Source organism: Diceros bicornis, chromosome X (assembly GCF_020826845.1).
Source record: "Diceros bicornis minor isolate mBicDic1 chromosome X, mDicBic1.mat.cur, whole genome shotgun sequence".
NCBI classification, from domain to species: Eukaryota; Metazoa; Chordata; class Mammalia; order Perissodactyla; family Rhinocerotidae; genus Diceros; species Diceros bicornis.
The window spans coordinates 44,357,175-44,375,790 of record NC_080781.1 but is presented as its reverse complement, the minus strand read 5'-3'; the positions used below and the strand labels follow the sequence as shown (position 1 = coordinate 44,375,790).

Below are 18,616 nucleotides of genomic sequence, written 5' to 3'. Positions count from 1 at the left end.
TACTAACAGACATAAAAAGAGAAATAGACAGTAACACAATAATAGTAGGGGACTTTAACACTCCACTTACACCAAAGGATAGATCATCCAAACAGAAGATCAATAAGGAAACACTGGCCTTAAACGACACACTACAACAGATGGACCTAGTAGATATATACAGAGCATTCCATCCAAAAACCGAAGAATACACGTTCTTTTCAAAGGCACAAGGAACATTCTCCAGGATTGACCACATATTAGGCCACAAAACAAGTCTCCATAAATTTAAGAAGATTGAAATAATACCAAGCATCTTTTCTGACCACAACGGTATGAAACTAGAAATCAACTATAGGAAGAAAATCAGAAAAGCCACAAATACGTGGAGATTAAACAAAATGCTACTGAACAACGACTGGTTTAACGAAGAAATCAAAGAAGAAATCAAAAAATACCTGGAGACAAATGAAAATGAAAATACGACATGCCAGAATTTATGGGATACAGCAAAAGCAGTTCTAAGAGGGAAGTTTATAGGCCTATCTCAACAAACAAGAAAAATCTCAAATAAACAATCTAACAATGCACCTAAAGGAACTGGAAAAAGAAGAACAAACAAAGCCCCAAATCAGTAGAAGAAGGGAAATAATAAAAATCAGAGCAGAAATAAATGAAATAGAGACCAAAAAAACAACAGAAAAAATTAATAAAACCAAGAGCTGGTTCTTTGAAAAGATCAACAAAATTGACAAACCTTTAGCTAGACTCACCAAGAAAAAAAGAGAGAAGGCACAAATAAGTAAAATCAGAAATGAAAGAGGAGAGGTTACAACAGACACCTCAGAAATACAAAAGATTATAAGAGAATACTATGAAAAGCTATATGCCAACCAATTCGACAACCTGGAAGAAATGGATAAATTCTTAGAATCATACAATCTTCCAAAACTGGATCAAGAAGAAGTAGAGAATTTGAATAGACCAATCACCAGTAAGGAGATCGAAACAGTAATCACAAACCTCCCCAAAAATAAAAGTCCAGGAACGGATGGCTTCCCTGGTGAATTCTACCAAACATTCAAAGAAGAGTTAATACCTATCCTTCTCAAACTCTTCCAAAAAATTGAGGAGGGGGAGAAGCTCCCTAACTCATTCTACAAAGCCAACATTACCCTGATACCAAAACCAGACAAGGACAACACAAAAAAAGAAAATTACAGGCCAATATCACTGATGAACATCGATGCAAAAATCCTCAATAAAATACTAGCAAATCGCATACAACAATACGTTAAAAAGATTATACACCATGATCAAGTGGGATTTATTCCAGGGATGCAGGGATGGTTTAACATTCGCAAATCAATCAACGTAATACACCACATTAATAAAATGAAGAATAAAAATCACATGATCATCTCAATAGATGCAGAGAAAGCATTTGACAAGATACAGCATCCATTTATGATAAAAACTCTGAATAAAATGGGTATAGAAGGAAAGTACCTCAACATAATAAAGACCATATATGACAAACCCACAGCTAATATCATCCTCAATGGTGAAAAACTGAAAGCCATCTCTCTAAGAACAGGAACCAGACAAGGATGCCCACTGTCACCACTCCTATTTAACATAGTACTGGAAGTCCTAGCCAGAGCAATCAGGCAAGAGAAAGAAATAAAAGGGATCCAAATTGGAAAGGAAGAAGTGAAACTGTCACTATTTGCAGATGACATGATTTTATATATAGAAAACCCTAAAGAATCCACCAGAAAACTTTTAGAAGTAATAAACGAATATGGTAAAGTTGCAGGATACAAAATCAACATACAAAAATCAGTTGCATTTCTGTACACTAACAACGAAGTAGCAGAAAGAGAAATTAAGAATACCATCCCATTTACAATTGCAACGAAAAGAATAAAATACCTAGGAATAAACTTAACCAAAGAGGTGAAAGATCTGTACACCGAAAACTATAAAACATTTCTGAAAGAAATTGAAGACGACACAAAGAAATGGAAAGATATTCCGTGCTCTTGGATTGGAAGAATTAACATAGTTAAGATGTCCATACTTCCTAAAGCCATCTATAGATTCAATGCAATCCCTATCAAAGTTCCAACAACATTTTTCACAGAAATAGAACAAAGAATCCTAAAATTTATATGGAACAACAAAAGACCCCGAATAGCTAAAGGAATCCTGAGAAAAAAGAACAAAGCTGGAGGTATCACACTCCCTGATTTCAAAATATACTACAAAGCTGTAGTAACCAAAACAGCATGGTACTGGCACAAAAACAGACACACAGATCAGTGGAATAGAATCGAAAGCCCAGAAATAAACCCACACATCTATGGACAGCTAATCTTTGACAAAGGAGCCAAGAACATACAATGGGGAAAAGAAAGTCTCTTCAACAAATGGTGTTGGGAAAACTGGATAGCCATATGCAAAAAAATGAAAGTAGACCCTTACCTTACACCATACACAAAAATTAACTCCAAATGGATTAAAGACTTGAATGTAAGACCTGAAACTGTGAAACTTCTAGAAGAAAACATAGGCAGTACGCTCTTTGACATCAGTCTTAGCAACATCTTCTCAAACACCACGTCGGACCGGACAAGAGAAACAATAGAAAAAATAAACAAACGGGACTACATCAAACTAAAAAGCTTCTGCACAGCAAAGGAAACCATCGACAAAACGAAAAGACAACCTAACAATTGGCAGAAGATATTTGCAAACCATACTTCTGATAAGGGCTTAATCTCCAAAATATATAAAGAACTCATGCATCTTACCAACAAAAAAACTACCCACCCAATTAAAAAATGGGCAAAAGACCTGAACAGACATTTCTCCAAAGATATAGAGATGGCCAACAGACATATGAAAAGATGTTCAAAATCATTAACTATCAGGGAAATGCAAATCAAAACTACAATGAGATATCACCTGACGCCCGTCAGAATGGCTATAATTAACAAGATAGGAAACAACATGTGTTGGAGAGGATGTGGAGAGAAGGGAACTCTCATACACTGCTGGTGGGACTGCAAACTGGTGCAGCCACTATGGAAAACAGTATGGAGATTCCTCAAAAAATCAAGGATAGAACTACCATATGATCCAGCTATCCCACTGCTGGGTATTTATCCAATGAACTTGAAAACACCAATTTGTAAAGGTACATGCACCCATGTGTTCATTGCAGCGTTATTCACAATAGCCAAGACTTGGAAGCAACCTAAGTGCCCATCAAGGGACGAATGGATAAAGAAGATGTGGTATATATACACAATGGAATACTACTCAGCCATAAGAAACGATGAAATCCAGCCATTTGTGACATAATGGATGGACATTGAGGGTATAATGCAAAGTGAAATAAGTCAGAGGGAGAAGGTCAAATACCGTATGATTTCCTTCATTATGTAGTAGATAATAACAACAATAAACAAATACATAGGGACAGAGATTGGATTGGTGGTTACCAGAGGGGAAGAGGGGAGGGAGGAGGGTGAAAGGGATAATTCGGTACCTGTGTGTGGTGATGGGTTGTAATTAGTATTTTGGTGGTGAACATGATGTAATCTATGCATAAATAGAAGTACAATGATGTACACCTGAAATTTTTACAATGCTATAAACCAATGTTACTGCAATAAACAAAAAATTAAAAAAAAATATGGAAAAAAAAATTCTATTTCTTGTCCTGGCTGGTGGGTTTACGGGCATTATTTTATTTGTATTATTTTAAATGTAAATAGCAATTAATTTATTCAACAAATAATAAGTTCCTATCATGTATCAGGCATTATTCTAGGCACTGCAGACACAAAAATAAATAAAATAGATAAAAATCTCTGTCCTTATGGAGCTCGCAAATTATCAAAGAAATAATAAGATTTTCCAGAGCCTAAATAAATACAAGAACATACAAACTGAAAGAGTCTACCAAGTTACAAGAGATACACAAATAACCACACATCTTCATGAAATTTCTGAATATCAGGAATAAACTGGAAATTCTAAAAACTTCCAAGAGTTGGGGGTAAAAATAGTCTAGACTGGAGCAGGACAGAAGGCTCTAGAAAGGGGATTTCCAGAAAATAAATTTTCTGGATAATCTGACTTACTTGAGCATGTGGCAAAAAAACAGACATAATGATAGATCTGATGAAAAGGATAGGAATATATAAAAATATGTAGGTGAAAAGCAATTATTAACATTAGAAATGACAAAAATGTGTATAAGAAAAGAAATGTAATCACAATCCACTATTTGCCTCTTTAGTGAAAAAAGTTTGCATAATCACAATAATGTAAAGATTATATTAACCAAAATGTATGCTCTAACTATATTAAAAGGATAGAGAAGGGAAGTGGGAGAGAAAATGTGGGAGTTTAATCTTTATCTCCCGTAGTGGGAAATCAACAGCTAACATCTAAAATAAGTAACTCCACATGGTTTAGAATTATTGAGATAAAAACCAAAAGAAATAGCTAATATATTTCAAAGTTGGTTACTTCAGGTGTTTGAGCCTGGTGGGTGGGAAGAGGTAAACCTAAATACTGCTATTTTTTGTTATTATTTGGTTTTTAAGCCATATGTAGGTCTTAGTATAATATAGAACATATCTATAATTATACTTATTATAATAAAAATACAATAAAATATATTTTAATTATAAAGGGAGCTATTTAAATATAAAGAAAAGGAATATTATGAGAACTGGAATTTACTGAAATTAATATGGCCAACAGAATATATCAAAGACGTGGGAACATATAAATGCAGAAACTGAAGGGCCCTCAATGTTTGCTTTTTATGCTTTCGCAACTTTGGGGGAGGGTTTTCCAAATTGCTCTTAAATTGTAGCAATAATAAAAGGGGAATTTTACACTTGAGAAGTGACCACCAGAGGATCTGGTAGCTCCAGTCTCACAGGTAGAGTGGGACTGGTAATTATAGATCCAAAATAGTCAGGGACTGGGGAAGCTAGAGACTGAAGACAGGAGGGGGAAATTTATTCTGGGAAAGAAACTTAGACTGCCACCAGAGGGCACAACTAGAATGCAATATTTCCTCTAGTTCTCCTACCTTGCCTGCTGCTCATTCTCAGCTTTCTTTGCCCTCCTTTAAAATGCCTATATTTCTGAGATTCTGCCCTGCCCCCTCCCCCCCCCTTTTTTTTTTGCTCACTCCACACACTCTCCTGGGGCAATCTCATTCATAACTTAATTAAAACCACCACATCTATGCTTGATGACGTCCAAGTCTATCTGTAATCCTACTTGCTTCACAGCAGCAGAATAAATTCCTGACTGCCTACTGGATAATTCTTCTTGGACATTCCAAAGATGCTTCAGACTTTGCATGTTCAAAATTGAACTCATCATTTTTTTCCCCTCAAACCTGCTCCTTATTCTGAGTTCTCCAGCTCATGGGATGGTTTTTACATCTTCTCAACCAATTAAGGCAGAAAGAAAACTGAGGATCACCCTAGATTCCTTTTTCTCCCTCAGCCCCCCTATATATAGTCAGTGACTGAGTTCTTAATTTCTCACATGTATGTATTCTCATTTCATTCCCACTGCTTTAACTCAGGCTTCAACATCTTTCCTCTTTTGTAATAGCCTTGAATTGGTCTCCCTGTCCCCAGTTCTGTTTTCTCTAGTCTATCCATCACACTCTCATCCCCTGGATATTTCTAAAATCTGATCCAGTTAATCCCTCGATTAAAATCTCCAAATATCTCCCCACTGTTCTTAGTATAGCATTCAAGGCTCTCCGTGATCTGGCCACTATCTCCTTCTCATTACATCCTCTCTCACTCTCTGTGTTCCAACTATACTAAACTTCTTGAACACACCATAAACATACTGTAAACACTGAGTTATTTCATATGATGTGTCTTTGCTCATACTACCACAGCATGGAATGACTCTTCTATTCCTCAGCCCCAACAGTTAACACTGACAACATCTACACACTTTTCAAGACTTAAGCATTAATTTCTTTCTGGAACCCTCTCCCACCCAGTACAATTAACTATTTCCTCCTTTGTGTTGCTAATGTACTCTATATAGACTTTTATCAAGCATCTGTAATATTTTGCTTTGTATTTGTTTACATGTCTCTTCTACTAATATCAGCTCCTCTGGGACCGGGAGCATGCCTGATTCATATTTCTACTCAAAATATCTATCACAGTGCTGTATAGAGAAGATGCTTAACAAGTGTTTCTGAATGAATAAAAGAGTCATCATGAGAATATAATATATGAGGCCAGCCTGACACCAATCTCCTATCTATGGTAAACATCAGTAATCAACCATAGTATTGTTCCCTACACCTCAGAATCATTCTCAAGACAGCATGCTATGAAAATCTATTTCAATCAGTTGGAATTGGAACAAGATATAAAATTTATTTCTCATCCTGGAATGTAGGCTGCCACAATGGAGTGAGTGCCTCAATAATAATCAGAGTTGATCTAAGAGAATTAACATGATATTAGGCAGAGTATGTCCAAAACATTCTTTGCAACAGTGTGACAATAGCAATGGCATGTATAACAAAGGAATGTTGTAGCAAAAATTGGCGTTGGGAGGTAAATTCTGTTGGGAGGTAAATTCTGTCCGTGTGCATCCAGCACTTCCCACTGAAGAGACAGCTTGTCATCAGAGGAGGAAAAACCCCCATATATTGGCATTCTGATTTATACTTCAGTTTTGTCTCAATTTATTCAGAAAATATTCATCTCTGACTAAGGATCAGACCTGGAAATCTGATAACAAGCCAAGTGCTGCACCTAAGGAACCAGTTAACAGGCACATCACACTTGGAAAAACAATCATCAAATTATCTTCTTAATTCCTTCTGTATCCAGATCCCCCGGGAAAGTACAGAAGAGTCTAAAAACTCCTTTCTCAAATGGAACAACAATCTATTGGAGCATTGTTTCTAAATCTTATTAACACCATAACACATAGATAAAATGATGATATATTTACAGTACATGGGGGTATACTGGACAAGACTGTTCACGGCCAGAAGTAACTGGCCTGGAGGCTCCAGCCAAACTGGGCTGCCTGTGCAGTGTATTAGTTTCCTATTGCCACAACAAATTAAGACAAACCTAGTGGCTTAAAGCAACATAAGTTTATTCTCTTACAGTTCTGGAAGTCAGAAGTCTAAAACAGGTTCACAAGGCTGCATTCCTTCTGGAAACTCTAGGGGAGAATCCATTTCATTGCTTTTTCTAGCTTCTAGAGAGTGCCTACATTTCTTGATTCATGGCCTCTTTCTTCATCATCAAAGCCAGCAGCTTAGCATCTTCTTTCCTCTCTGACCTCTGCTTCTGCCCTCACATCTTCTCTATATAACTCTGACCCTCTTGTCTTTCTCTTATAAGGACTCTTGTGATTACACTGGGCCCACCCTAACAATTCAGGATGATCTCCACTTCTTAAAATCCTTAACTTAATCATATCTGTGAAGTTCCATTTACTATTTCAGGTAACATATCAGGTTCATATTCAGGTTCTGGGGATTAAGACACAGACATTTTTGGAGGTGCATTATTCAGCTTACCATATGCAGATTGTGCATCACATGATTCTACAGGATATCACTCACATTATGCACATCATAGATATTTGTATTTATTATGACAATTTTCCAGCAGGTAGTTATAATGTGGGTGTTTTTTGTTTTTTTTTTTGGTGAGGAAGATTGGCCCTGAGCTAATATCTGTTGCCAATCTTCCTCTTTTTGCTTGAGGAAGATTGTCCCTGAGCTAACATCTATGCCAATTTTCCTCTATTTTGTATGTGGGACGCCACCACAGTGTGGCTTGATGAGCAGTGTGTAGGTCTGCACCTGGGATCTGAACCCACAAACCCTGGGCCGCTGAAGTGGAGCATGTGAACTTAACCACCACACTACTGGGCCGGCCCTAGTAATAAAGTGTTCTGAGGAAGAGGTACCATTTTCCAATTCATACAAAGGTACCATATGAATTAGCAGAAGCCTCGTGGTCTAAAGCGATTACTATCTCAACACAGCTGTAAAACACTGGGGTGGGAGAGCTCTGTATTGCAGATGGTTGTGGCCCTGGCAGAACCAACAAAAGTATTAGCAAACATTCATTAAGTGTGTACTACATGCCAGGCACTGTACTAGATACTTCATATCCCTCATAATCCCTCAAATCTTTACAACTTGGTGTGGTATTAATATCCTGATCTAAAATAATGGGCAACGTGGGACCAGAGAGATTTATTAATATAACCAAGGTCACACAACAGAAGGTGGTTAAACTGGCAAATAAATCCAGGTATATCTGAATCTAGACTGTGAATATTTTCTGCTGTACCATGCTGACACCTTGAAGTAAGAGGGTATAAAAGTTAATTTATTAGTATTTCTTATACTTTGAGTTTCTGGAACTCAAAATGATTTTTGACTGAGTGCTAGAGCACTGAATATTCCTGTGGCAATTTCAAGTAGTAGTTCCTGTGAATACTAGGTGATATACAAGCAACCTATATCTATACCCATCCAGGGAGGAAATCATACCATATACCCTAGCTTCTCCACTTCTTATGGGCTAGATTCTCTCTGTTTATTTTGGTGTGTCTGGTTATAGTTCCTCATAAGACCTCTGTTTCTGAAGCTCCCAGCACATCTGTCTGTCCTCCATTCCTACTCAATCTTTTTTAGAACTAGACAACTCTCCCTGAGTTCTTGATGGTGAAACTGTCCTAGCCAATCCCAGAGCCTGTGCTCTCTATATTATACCAAATTGTCCTCACCATGGGAAGTGACTAGGGTGAACGTGTGAGAACAGAATTTTGTTATTAATGAAATCTTTCAAGATTGGAGGTAATCCCTATTCAAAGGGAGTTACAAGATAAACTCTTTATAACCTTACTCCATTTTATGGAGCCCAATGTAGAGTTTCTGGGAGTATTCCAAAACTGAAAGCTCCCACAACCTCATTGCACTGAATAGTGAATTCCGATTTCTAGAATGAATTCCTTAATGATGAATAAAGGCTAATACATTTCTGAAGATTTACACATTGCCACTATAAACCTAGAACAATTAAATTGTCTGGGATTCAAATCCTGGCTCTTTCAGGGATAGCTATGTGACCTTGGAAAAATTCTTCCATCTCATTTATTTGGTTTCTCCACATGTAAAACAAGGATGAGAGTTCCTATATTATATGATTGTTGCAAGAGGTAAATTATTAAACAAACTATGTAAAGTTCTTACAGTGCTTAGCACATGGTAGGTGTATAAATTATATGCAACAAGCGGAAAGTATTTTAATTAACTTTTGTCATGAATCTTTTTTCATTGTTACCAAGATCTGATTTTTCTCATAAAGACCATCCCACGTCATTACATTAATAAGATTCCTGTATTCTCTAACGCTGAGTAAGATTACACGTCAAATTGAAGGCCTTTCCACATTCACTGCACCTAAAAGATTTTTCTCCACTATGGACTCACTGATGTCAAATAAGGCTAATTCCTGCTGAAAGCATACTCATACTTTTTATATATACATAGAGGCTCTTGCCTTCATTCATCATTTGATGACAGATAAGACTTAGCCTCTAACTGAAGACTTATTCATCATAGATACTGTTTCTCTCCACTATGAATTTGCAGGTCATAAACAAGGATCTCCTTCCATGTCCACTACGATTTTTCTGATGTTCTATAAGGATTAATATCACCAAAATCCCTTTTCCACATTCCTTACATGCATAAGGTTTCTTTGCACTGTGAATTCTTTCATGCTTACTAAGGTCTGAGCTGGATCTGAAAGCCTTCCCACAGGCATTGCAAACAGAGTTTTTCTCCCCTCTGAACGCTCTCATGTTTAAAGCTTGTCCTGAAGTCTTTCCCACAGTCAATACATTCATAAGGTTTCTCTTCACTATGTATTTTCATAGGATTGTAAAAGCTTGATTACCCACTGCACTTTCTTTTACATTGGGAAAGTTTTCCTACCCTATGAAATCTCTGGTGATGAAAGAGAATTGAGTTCTGCCTGAAGGTGTTCACACATCTTTACAGCCATATAAATTAATAAATTCTCAGGTGTGAATTCTCAGATGTCAAATAACACTGGCATTGTGACTAAAAATTTCCTTATATTCATTACCTTCATAGAGTTTCTATTATGAGTACTCTGAGGCATCAACCTTGAACACTGACAAATGGCTTTTAGACACTAATCATACATGCAGAGCTTCTCTCCATCAGAAATTTTCCAGTGTCTCACAAATTCTAAAACCTTTGCAGAGTTATAGTCCTATGAACCATATCTCCATGCTCCTAGGGGTTTTCCTCATAAAACAGACTCTAGCTCAGCCTTTTCTCAGTCAATGCACTCACAGCCTCTTTCTTCAGTATGATTATTTCCATAAGTGGCAGTATTGTGCCTGCAACAGATTTTCCCAGAAAAAGGAATATATTAGATCCTTCCCTGCCAAGCTTTCGTGTTGCCTATGTCATCACATGCCAGGTCTTCTCCACAGTAGGGACTAACCATTTTGCCTCGGCTTCTGGATCCATAACATTCTTTGGAATTTTACTTTTCCTGAAATTTCCCTCTTTGAAGTAGATTCTACTCTACTCTTAGTCATAATCTTATCACCTAAAATGATAGACTCACATACAGAAATAAGCAAAGAACATGAGTAAACTGTTCCCCAAAAAGAAAATGCAAACAGATAATAAATACACAAAATATTCCACCTTATTAGTCATCGACAAATATAAATTAAAACAACCATGAGAGGTAATTGCTCCTCTCTCATTCTCACCAGCAGTTTATGTGAGTGCCCATTTGACTGTTCCCTTTTGCTGGTATGAATGTAAATTGGTACAAACTTTCTGAAAAACAACTATGCAGTATGTAATTATGAAGCAGAAAACAGTCCTACCTTTTGAGCCAGTAATTACTCTTTAAGCAATCTATCCAACAAAATAGTCAGATATGCAAATAAAGATTCATGTACAAAATGATTCACTGAAGCATTATATTAGTGAAAAAATGGAAACACACAAAATATCCAAAAACATGTAATTGGCTAAATAAATTGTGGTATAGTCTTATGATGGAATATTATGCAGCCATCAAAAATATTACCAAAAAATTGTTATCGACAAGGGAGATTCTCACAAGCTAATTTTTAGAAAAGAAAGCAAGTGTTATAGGCTGAGTTGTGTCCCTTCACAATTAATATGTTGAATTACTAACACTCAGTATCTCAGATTTTGACTGTATTTGGAGGTAGGATCTTCAAAGAGGTAATTTAGTTGAAATGAGGTCACTAGGGTGGGCCCTAATCTGATATGACTGGTGTCCTTATAAGAAGAGATTAGGTCACAGAGACACAGAGGGAAGACCATGTGAAGACAAAGGGAGGAAAAGATAGCCACCTACAAGCCAAGGAGAGAGGCCCGAGAAGAAATCAATCCTGTCAACACCTTGATCTTAGACTTCTAGTCCCCAGAATTGTGAGAAAATAAATTTCTCTTGTTTAAGCCACAAAGTCTTTGGTACTTTGTTATGGCAGTCCTAGCAAACTAATATAGCAAGATACAAAACTGCATATACTGGAGAGAAATATATCAATTAGTTAATAGGATTTATATCTGGGTAATGAAATGGATGACTTTTATTTCTTTCCTTATAAAGTTTAGTTGTTCTCCAAAATCTTGATGATGAGCATGTCTCTACCTTTATAATATAAAAATATGTAAAAAAGATAAAGATATCCATAAGCAAACAGTTAAAAAATAATAGAAGAAAAACATGTAAATTTTACTTGATGAAAACAAGCTACCAAAATGAGGTAGAAAGAAAATTAATCAGGAAATTAAGGCCTGCTAAGACCCAGTGATTTCATGACTTTGTTTCATTTTTAGGTGGCCTCCCAACTCAGAGACAGAGGGACTTGGAGAAACAAAGTAATGTGAGGATGACTGGTTTGTTTGAAGGGCAATGCAGAGACAACGAAAGAGATTCAACTGAGTAGGGAAATGGAAAAACTATCTGAACAAAGGAGGTGTTGAATGTGTAGAACTAAAAGATAAAAGAAAAGATTCAGAAGAAGGTACATAGCAAGAGATTCATTTTCAGGGTACTGAGGAAGGGCAAGTAATGGAGAAGGGAGAAGCAATTGGGCACACAAACAAAAAGGCAACCGCAAAGAAATTAGGAAAAGAAAGAATTCTCTCTTTGCCTGGTCTTACGGCACCCACCAGATGGAGAGTTTGAGAGAGAGATGGGGGTTCAGAATATGTCACCCCAAAATATGCCATATTGCCATATTGATTATTTTGAATTAAAGGTACTTGAGAAACAGCCAGTGCAGGAACAACACTCTGACCCTCCTTTGTCCCCCTGAAAGCAGGAGATATATCTTCCATGTAAAAGGCTTCTTCCCTGTACCAGATGGGTAGACAGCATCCTTATCACCAGAGACAGTGAATTTAGGGCCAAGAAGGCTGTATAAACAAACCTTGTTAATTCTTCAACATTTACTACCCCTAGCCCATACCCCTCTGCCTTGTGAATTCTTCACAAATTTATTGTTTCTTTGTCGAAAAAGTATAAAAGTTTCTTGCTCTGGTCACTTCTTTGAGTCTCATATTTTTATGGGGCTCCCATACATATGAAATTAAATTTGTTTTTCTCCTGTTAATCTGTCTTATGTCAATTTAATTATTAGACTAGCCAAAGAACCTGGAAGGGAAGAAGGGAAAATTTTTCTGCCCCTAAGGTTGCAATGATAATGACAACTACTATAACTATTTAGTAAGCATGCACCACGCACACTTAACTGAAATACATTATCTATATTCCCATGGAAACCTTGAGAGATAGGTATTATTATTCCAATTGTATAAATGAAGAAACTGATGGTCAGAAAGGGGAACTGAGTTACCCAATATTTTAGAGTTAGTAAGTAAGGGAACTGAGAGTCAACTCAAGTGTGTCTGGCTCCAAAGTTCCTGTGTTTTCCACCATGTCAAGGTGCCTTGTGGGTATTTACCAACTAAAATTCCAAAACTACCCTAACACTATCTAACAAAGCTGTAAGTTCTAAAGCCCCTACCAATCTCATTCTCGCCTCCTTCTCTCACCTAACAGGATTTCTTCCTGGATCCCTTTGTCCTTAGTTCTTTTCAAATTCAGCTAGGAATTCACTTTGGTATTTTGAGGTGGAAAAAACTACAGTTGAAAATGAAATAAAACTCTGTGGTTAGAGCTGGGGTAATGAATGTCCCTAAATTCAGTTCTGAAAGGTACAGGGAGAGTGGTGGAAGGGGGTCTCTTATTTATTAGGATGTCTTAGAAACAGGCAGGGGCCTTGTGAAAGAGGCATAGAAATGCATATGTTCCCAAGATCTAGGAAGAGGGCGTTCATTTTGAGAGAAAAAATCCCTGACGACAAAAACACAATGAGTCATTTACTCTCCTCCTGGAAGAAAGATGTCCCATAATTCAGGAATAAAAAACATTGGAATCCAAAGGATGCAGTGCATTGAATTGGTTAAAGTCACAAGCTTCAGGGTTGGACAGAGCTAGGCTCTAATCTCAATATCACTACTTACTTGCTATGTGACCTTGGGCAAGTATCTTTACTTTTCAGAGCATTGGATGTTTCCTCTATAAAATAAAGAAAATAAAACCCAAAAGGTAATGAGAAGTTCTGAGCCTAAACCTAATCTCAAAGAAAATGTAGGCATTATAGAAAATTTTCCTAGTTCTAGTAATTGCCCACCAGGTTGTTTGGACAAACCCTCATGCTGAAAACTACTAACAAAAAATCTTGATGAAAAAGAAGTAACATCGACTTAAAAACAATAGAAAGACAGGGCAATAAAAATATGGAAACATCAGGGCAACACCAGTGGAAAAGGGGAACCTAGAGAAGTAAATAAGCAGGGAGGCAATTTCTGCCCTGAGGGCATTTTTCCTTCCCAAACAATTTTAACTTTCATTTTGTTGACTTGAAAGGCAATGGAGACAGAGATTAAAGCCCAGAACTCCACAGAGTAGGAAAACTAACAGGACACCCTCCCTATAATAAGCTGGAACCCCAAAGGGTTACCTTCTCAGGGGGAAGATGAATAGGAAGCAGGTCATTTTGCAGCTCAGGTTGAATTACATGACACGCACTGGGATCCTTGAGCCTTGAATTAGATAAAGAAGGAAATCAGCGAGATCAGCTGGTAACAGAAAGACTTCAAACACTGGGGTTAGTAAACACAAACTATAAGATAACTATTTTACTATGAATAAAGAAATAAACTTGAAAATATTTCCAAGCAACGGGAAACTACAACAAACGGTATATCATAATTAAACCTAATCAAACTTTTAGAAAAAACGAAAACAGTACCCCAAATGAAAAACTCAAGGGATAGCTTTAATTGGCAGATTAAGAAAATAATTTGTGAGAATTTAAGACCAGTCAGAGGAAATTATTGGATACAATAAGAAGAGACAAAAAGGTAGAAAGTACGGAAAAGAGTGTAAGAGACTCAAACTGCTCTCATTCACCAAGCAGGTGTCACGGCCTTGTAAAAGTGATCACACTGAATCTTACCTTACAAGGCACAACATATAGAATTTCACTGATAATAAATAAAATCCTTTGCAGCTCTTTCTCCATTTCTACAAGCAAAATTCAGTTCCAGACCTGCTTTTTCTTTAAAACTAGCTAATGAAATTCCAAAGCCTAACTTTACAAATGCAAATCTTCACAATCAACAAAATAAAACTTAAAAAGCGAGGAACGCTCTGTACTCTCTTCTCTGCAGCTGTGGAAGGGTGGAAACCATTTTGCTTCACAATTATTTCAAATAATCTAAATTTAAAAGATGGTAAATCGAGAATTTTAAGAAGAATGCCAATCTTGTTCTCTTTTACAATATGGACATATGAATATTCATAACATATTCATATATTCATGAATATTCATAACTGTTACCAACCAGTTCTATTCTCTGTTAATATAAATCTTTCCTTCGAAGTGTTATTTAAAGAAAGGCATTTTGTAAGACTTCTACAACTTTAGAAATTGATGCTTTGTTCTATGAAAATAACCTAAAAAAGAAGTGCGTAATTCTAATTAGGTATCTTACTTGGTAATTCATTTAGCTGGTGTGGTGGATAGAATAATGGCCCTCCCAAGATGTCCACGTCCTGACCCTGTGAATATGTTCCTTTACATGGCAAATGGGACTTTGCACATGTGATTAAGGATCTTGAGATGGAGAGATTATCCTGGATTATCCTGGTAGGTCAATGTAATTACAAGAATCATTATAAGAAGGAAGTAGGAGGATCAGAGTCAGAGAAGGAGATACAATGAAAGTAGGTCAGAGTCAGAGAGTTAAAGATGCTATACTGTTGGATCTGAAGATGGAGAAAAGGACCATGAACCAAGGAATGCAGGCAGCCTCTAGAAGCTGGAAAAAACAAAGACACAGATAATCCCCTAGAGCCTCTGGAGGGAGCTCAGCCCTGCCAACACCTTGATTTTAGAACTGATGACCTCCAGAACAGTAAGATAGTAAATTTGTGTTTATTATCTACATTTGTCATGACTTATTACAGCAGCAATAGGAAACTAATATGTCTGGTGATAAAGTTGTTATTGCCATCTCTATTTGGAAACAGAATAATACTCCTAAAACCATTCTAACAAATTAGGAAAGGATCTTTGGCACTTTCCTTTTCACCCATAGGCATGGATAAACAAATACAAACCCACAATTCTGCTGGATTTACTATATAACAAATACTTTGAGAGGATATATTTCTCTTTTTTTTTTTTTTTTTTTTTGGTGAGGAAGATCAGCCCTGAGCTAACATCCATGCCAATCCTCCTCTTTTTGCTAAGGAAGACTGGCTCTGAGCTAACACCTATTGCCAATCCTCCTCTTTTTTTTCCCTTTTTCTCCCCAAAGCCCCAGCAGATAGTTGTATGTCATGGTTGCACATCCTTTTAGTTGCTGTACATGGGACGCCGCCTCAGCATGGCCGGAGAAGCGGTGTGTCAGTGCGCACCTGGGATCCGAACCCGGGCCGCCAGTAGCGGAGTGCGCACACTTAACCACTAAGCCATGGGGCCGGCCCCTATTTCTCTTAAATTAACAGTGTCATGATTTCTAGTTCAACAGTGAGAAAAATGAAACTCTGAGAAGTAACTTGCCAAAGATCAGTACACAAGAGCTAGGATTCAAATCCCTGTCAACTGGCTACAAAGTCTAATATTTTTCCACTACATCTTGTTGCCTCTCAAACTGCTTGGGGTGTGATGAAGAAGGGATGGAGCATCCAAATGTATTCCTCAAATGACACACAGCTGCACAAAAGACTCCATGTTTGTAAGATTCTCTACCTTCTTTGCTTTAATTCCATGCTCACAGTAAGCAACATGCTGTTTTCTTAGTTTGACTTCCCAAGAACCCCAATACTGAAACTGACATGCCCTGGAAAGAGGACCTGAGAGTTCTGGCCACTGGAAAGACAATATTAGTGTACGATGTGTGTACTTTTCTCTCTATATCTATCTTAGTCTCAGGAAATCAATTTGTATTTGTTTATCATCAAGCTTCATTTTAGCATTTCACAAATGCTGAAGACCAAATCCTGGACTGTGGTCAATTAACTGAAATATCACCACCCTGTAGGCTCTTCTATTGAGTTCTGTTGGAATTTCCAAATAAAGGTAATTTTCCTTCTTTGATAACTTCAAAAGTATTTACACATCAAACACAGCTAATTAGAGCATGAGGCCTCAGAGATGCTTAAGTAAAATTGTTTCAGAAAAGAAATTCTACTTTATTTTATACAGAATGATATCAGTTTATGGTGGTATAATGACTGAAAGGGGAAAAACTTACAATTATTCACAAATTACATTAACAGACCAAAAACACCTTGTGATAATTCATTGAGCTGTATAGTTAGGATTAATACACGTTTAAGTATGTTTTATATAAAGTTTATATAAAAACTCAATAAAATCTATAACCAAACAATTAGACCTAGAGAAAGAGGCCAGCAAGGTGAATGGATCTAAAAACAATACACCAGAATCAAGCATTCCCATACACCAGTCACAATCAATTACAAAATGTAATTTAAAAATATTAGTGAGAGCAACAAGAACTACCAGGTACACCTAAATACGTCTAACAAAATATGCAAGAGATCCTTCTGGAGAAAATTATAAAACTTTTTTCAAAGACATTAAAAATACTTAGATAAAAGGAAAAAAGAACTACCCTCAGTGCTGTAAAGATGCCATTTCTGTCTCTATAATCTATAAATAAAATGCAGTTCTAATCAAAATTTCAATGTTTCTTACAAACCATGTTAAACTTATCTTAAAATTCATATGGAAAAGTAAAGGGCAAAGAATATACTGTTGAGGGAGAAGAATAAGGAAAAGATCTTTCCCTGCCAAATATTAAGATGCATTACAAAGCTATAGCAATTAACAGCGTAGTACTAGTATAGAAATAGACAAAAAGACCAATGGAACAGAATAGAAAGCCTAGAAGCAAACAAATACATATACTACAAATGGGTATATTACAGAGACAACATTATAAATCTGTGGAGAAACAACAGACTATTCAGTAAATAGTTCTGAAACCACTGATTAATCATTCAGAAAAATATTAAGATCTCTACATCATACAATACACAGAAATAAATTCCAAGTGGATCATAAACCCAATTGTGAAAAGAAAATTATAAAAGTTTTATAGGAGAATATAGCAGAATACCTTTATGAAATCAAGGTGAGAAAGAACTCCTTAAACAAGATGAAAAAACATGGCATATATAGAAAATGATGATAATTTCATGGCATATGGGGGGAAATGGAAGAGGCTACTCTTCCATGAGTGCTAAGGTGTCAATGTTATAGCATAAATTTAACCATTTATGAAACTATTTCTTTCTACTTGCCCCCTTTCCCTAACTCTACTAGACCACAGAGTGGCCTTTCAACTGCTCATTTCTTCAGTTATTTCTCAAGCTCAAGGCTAGATGGCATACCCAGACACCTACTATACATGGTCTAAATGACCACTTGCTCTCTGGTCCCCACACTCAGAGGATTCTTATCCATTGTCAGATTAACTGCTACTTCCATGAAAAATTAACTTCTTAACATGGTGCCTTCCAGGAGGCCTTCTCTGAGCCCCTAGGATGGATTAGAGATACCCTCCTCCATGTTTCTACTGACAACACCACATCCTGGTCTCTCTTTCATCATAGCACCCCCCGTTGCAATGTCTGTGTCTATCTCAGCCATCCAACTCAGTAGAAAATACATCTAATTCAACTATATGTCTTCATTATGCAGCAAAGAGTCTTGTTCACTACATTTTTACTTAATTGATTAATTAATTAATGGTCTACCTAACTTTTCTAAGGCTTCCAATCAATCCATCTTCCCTACTGGTGTTCTAGGACTTCTGACATTCTCAGACTGCGTATTTTTCCTCTCTCTCCTTCTACGACTTCCCCTTTTGTTCACTCACACTTCTTGTCTG

General features: G+C 36.8%; 1 protein-coding gene across 5 annotated transcripts in view; it reads right to left on the bottom strand.

Annotated features, from left to right (window-relative positions):
* The window catches only part of MAGED1 (MAGE family member D1), a 63,243-nt gene that overhangs the window by 32,285 nt on the left and 12,342 nt on the right, over nucleotides 1–18,616 (bottom strand). For 3 of the 5 annotated variants that reach the window (XM_058535881.1, XM_058535886.1, XM_058535882.1), the window contains exons 2-3: nucleotides 14,149–14,230; nucleotides 13,649–13,703 (exon numbers count right to left, since the gene is read on the bottom strand). The exons of 1 other annotated variant lie outside the window; for it this stretch is intronic. The gene's annotated coding sequence lies outside the window, so the exon portion shown is untranslated. The remainder of the gene's footprint in view (nucleotides 1–13,648; nucleotides 13,704–14,148; nucleotides 14,231–18,616) is intronic. One more of the 5 variants, XM_058535884.1, reaches the window with a different exon arrangement.